Here is a 5059-nt window from a genome sequence, read left to right as displayed (position 1 = left end):
ATATAATTTCCAGACGAGTAATGCCTCACTTGATTAGAACCGTACTTGCTCTCGATAGTATTAGTAACTATACGAAGAAGCGGCGTTAGGGCATTACTGGTTATGTATGGTTCGCAAATGTCGCAATAAACAAATAACTTGTCGGGGATAGCGCGGGCCAGGCTAACCGGATCAAAACTCTCGACACCGTCAATCCTGTCTATTACGAAAGCTGTATTAACAGAAGTTGTCTCAAATCCGAGTATACGACGCAATTTGTCGCTAAGTTTTACACCATGAATTTGTTTGCATTTGTCTTTTTTACATGTAAGCGTTATAGAAACTTTATTACCATAGCGCGGATTCACCGACCATTTGACATGTGATTTCTCTCTAGAGCATGCGTGATTTATAGTTTCTATAAGATCGGCTTCTGTAGAATAAACTCCTGATGATATCGGGATTTCAACCGACCAAACATCGCCGTTAGGAAAGATGTTCGTGAGCGTTATTAGGGCTTTATTTGCGCGTAAATGTAAAAAAACTAGAAGGAAACTGAATCTCATCGAGAGCAACTTCCCATCTCCCCTGCAAATCTATACGGCGAAGTAATTCTGTAGTAAAACACGAGGTGGTGTTGTGTGGAAAATAAAGCATGCTGCTATTGCTTGGGAGAACTACAAAAAAGTGTTCCTCTATCGCAATCATCGTTTTGTGGAATTGATGTTAAACTCGAAGCCGCGATCCACGAGTCGAATTTTGACGGGTAATTCTGCCAACTGACTAACAGTTGCCTATTACACCCCCGCCCTCTGCTCTTTATTACGCAGTCGACGATGAAAGTTTCTTCTTGAAGATTTTTAACAACAGGCGACAGTTCTTGCTCGTAGAAAATACCGTCTATAATCTCATCAGCTATATCATGCTAAATCAACTCGTAAACACGGGGATTTCGCCACTCGAGAACACGATGAATTCGGAATATTTCCTCGCTCCACTTGGCCTCGTATCCCTTCTCAAAGAGGCTTTTGCTCTACTGATGCGTACGTGATCGCCTACAGAGTATTTAGCCGTTTTCGCTTCGACGCGGTGTCTTTTCCAACGACGTTGCTTATTGTCGCGCGCGATGTGAGCGTTTTTCAGCGTAATGTCCGCAGGTTTCATGCGTATGGTGGTATGACGAGTGTGATTGTAAGCGCGTACGATATCCTGCAAGATGTCGAGATAACGTTTTGTATTTCTATGAGTAAAATAACTCCACATGCGCTCCTTTAGCGTTCTGTTGAAACGCTCGATCACGGCTGCTTTAACATCGGGATTAGGCGCTACGCGGAAACGGATTCCTTCTTTTTTGAGAAATTTTTGCATCGGTTGCGCNATAAATTCTTTACCTTTGTCGGTTTGTAGATATATAGGTCTTCGTCCCTCGTTTCTCGAGAGCACGCGTTGGAACGCATGAAGGACTTGAGCAGTTTTGTCTCGCAGCGTCTCCACCTATGCGAATTTACTGAACACATCAATAATCGTCAGCAGATAACAATATCTATTGTTATAGCTTCGCAGATTTTGCAATTCTATTAAATCAGCTTCCCAGACATCGTCGATATTTGTCACGTTGTAATGTAGACGGGGAAATTTTCGTCGACCGGGGCGATGTAACGTGTACGCGTCTTGCGAGCGAAGCCAGCGAACAACGCTCTCACGTGAAAAATTCGGTTTAGCGGCTAGTGCCAAGTTTGTCGATGAGTAACCAGCATAATGCGAAAGATTATAATACAGATTTTTAAGCGTTTCGTTTACATCTCCTCCCACGTGAACAACCGCCTCGGAATCCCGATTCGTATCTTTTTCTTGTTCTTGTCGACGGCGCGGTAATCCCATCCTTCTTCATTTTCTTCTTCGCTTTCTTCTTGCTCACTATTCCGTACGGATTTACGCTTCGTTCTCTTTCCTCCTTTTCGCGAGAAGCGTAAATATTTAGGATTTNCCACGTATTGAGGAGGTGCGTTTATGTCACGAAGTAAATTGGCGAAATGAAGNGCTCCAGTTATTCCGGCGGTTTTTCTTTCTCGTATCGCATCGTTTACGAGTTCCACAATATTCGTTCCCACCAATTTCAGAGTTTTGGTTACAATACCTCGCTCGTTCCATGTAATTTTGTCAGGCACAGCCGCTTCGATTATTCAGATAATTCAGTAGCATTCGTGCTTTGGGCCTGTAAGTTTTCGGAATTGTTTCTATTATCTTTGCTATAGTTTTTTGCTCGCGAGAGCGTGACGCTGCTACTGGCGCTGCTGACGATGTTGAGCGGTGTATCTGAAAACGCTACAATTTTCTTGTTCCTCGGGGTCGCCTGGTTAACTTGGTATTGCTGAAGATTATTATGACGCAAGGGAGTTGAATAATATTTTGGTAAATTGCGCTCGGTGGGGGTTGTAATAATAGCGGTAGTAGTAGGCAGTGGTGATAGCGGTGAAGCGTCCATTTCTTCCGCCATTTCTTTCGTGTCGTGAAATACTTCTCTCATACCCTCCTCTCCCTTCTCGCCCTCTGTCACCGCAGTTGTTTCCGCCGCGGTTGGATCTTCTTCTCTGCGAGAACGTCTTCTCGCTTTTCGAATAAAATATAGATATCGACGAAGTACTTCACTGTATACTTTCCATCTTTCACCTTCATCACCGGGGGTCGGAGAATCGAGAATTCGCCTCATTTCAGCGTCGAGGCGCGAGAGCACGGTTCCGGGAGTGCGAGTAGTGCTAGCATTTATATTTTCTCCTCATCCGTTGTTGCATTCTCTCGAGATTATCTGTGGAAATCAGCACCATTTTTTTAGCCCGTTCCACGCTTATTCGATAATCCTGGATAACAAAGCTCCGAGTATGGGACCGATGATGTACGGTAAAAATCCTTCTTGCTGCACCAACAGCTTTCTCTTACACCTCTAAGTACCTTTTCTTTCCGCGATACGTCGCAGCGCCGTTTTGTATCGGGTTAGTCGCTTCTTTTCTATTTTTTCGAGCGGTACGTTATCTTTGAGTGTATTGTAAACGCACTCGCGAATACAGCCGATGAATTTATTATCAGCGTTTCGTAGAAAAGCCGCACGCTGATTTTTATGTAAAAGACACAAGGCCTTCAGAAGACAGATGTTTTTCTCACCGAGAGAGCGTCTAGCTCTAATGTGAGTCGACTCGATCCTTTTTTGTTTTTCTCGATTCTTCTGCTGCTGTTGCTCTCTCGTCACTATCGTAGCTTCAAATGTTTCTTTTCACTTGTGTGCTTCGCGTTTTTATACGTTCGTTTTCACATGGGATCTGAGGGCCACGTATACGTATTGGCGTGGATCGTTGGGAAAGATGCATGTTCGAAAACGATATTCGTCCGGTGTCGATTGTTTCAAATCGAGTAGTAAATAGCCATGAGGCCGCGAGGTGGCGTCGTAGTACACTTCTTCCAGAAACTTTGCGTCGTCGAGATAGACTTGACGCGCGAGATGACGAATTTGCGCGCGATCGCGAGGATTCTTGAAAACTACAATATAATTCGCATTCAGCGAAATATCACGTTGACCGCGTCCCTGGTGAAAAAGATTCTGCGAAATGAGTATAACGCTGAGATTCTTATGATGACTACCTTTAGTAAACAGGTCCNCTATCACTTCGCACGATGAGGATTCGCGCATAAGATCATCGATTATTATTAACTTCGCACAGTTCGGGTCGTTCGAGTAATCTTCCCGGTATTCGCCCGGGGTAAACCTTCGCGAAACTCGATTTTACATTTCGACTTTATCTCGCTCTGCAACTGAAGATAGGCTTTCTGCCACTCTCCGTAATAAAATATAATTCTCCCAAATCGTACATCCGCCATTTCCGGCAAATAACGAAGAAAAGTCTTTACGAAAAGTGTTTTCCTGCATCCTGTAGGACCGCACACGATTGATGTCCAGGGATGTTTCCAGCGTACGTCCATTTCGAAGAATGATCGGTTTAGCGTACGTACTCTTTAATTTAACCGATTTGTTTGCGATAATGAGCTTACCTTCGCGCGTGGGGCCCGCGTCGCCCGCGGTTCAGCGCGTTTGCCGCGACGATCAGCTAAGATTCTTTGCGGCACCGGTTGTAGGCTTATTCCGCGCGAATAAATAGCTTTTACGAAAAATCAGCCAAATGACACACGCGCAAAGATAAGCTTGTCAAACAAGCGTTAATAAGCTTATAATGTTGTCAAACTTATACATCAAACAATGTTATATTAATTTCTAAGAAGAGGGATGAGTGAGTCGGGAAAAATCATAGTTATATATATTTTGTGTTCTATATCTTGTTTTATTAAAAATAAAGTTTATATACGTGCAAATGATTGTGCGCTAAAAATTGCGACTTATTAAAAGCTTAAGAGGGTACTGGAGCGAGATCCGAAGTCCGCACTGGGGTCTCTGCCCAGGAAGTGGCGCCCTCAAGTGGTTGAGTTAGTCCGTCCTTCTTTTAAAGTGAGACAGACTAATCGCGCTTGTCTCTCGCGTCACCGGTCTTTCGTCGTANGGCTCGAGCCGGCCAGCACCGAGAATACCGAAGTGGTGGGGATACGCACACAAGCGAACTGCCGTCCGTGTGCGCTTATGGAAAAGTGCAGACATACTATGTTCCGTCTTCTTTCCACCAAGCCGGACTATAAAGCGATACACGAGGCACGCTGCGCGTTTGTTGCGTATGACAACGTGAAATGCTCAAGATTTACAGTCTTGAAAAAATACACAATATTAGTAATAATAAAAAACCATTTTAATATGCATTATATATTTTTACTAAATATTGATATGAGTTAACTGTGATACTTTAAAAGTTTTTAGAATATTGAGAAACATTGAATATATAGATAAAGTATCTTATTAATGTTTATTTTTACATATTTTTATTTGGTAATTTACAAAAATTACTTATCTACATTTTATAACTGCATAATTTTAACACTAATATTAGACCAATAGGCTGGATGCCACGGGTGTAGGCGGCCAATAAACAAAATGCAACTATTTAGTTGATAAACTTGGACGTTTCGATCATTTTATTTGATCATC

The sequence above is a fragment of the Pseudomyrmex gracilis genome, unplaced genomic scaffold (assembly GCF_002006095.1).
Source record: "Pseudomyrmex gracilis isolate BER0280 unplaced genomic scaffold, ASM200609v1 scaffold_404, whole genome shotgun sequence".
NCBI lineage: Eukaryota > Metazoa > Arthropoda > Insecta > Hymenoptera > Formicidae > Pseudomyrmex > Pseudomyrmex gracilis.
This window is presented reverse-complemented; position numbering follows the sequence as displayed.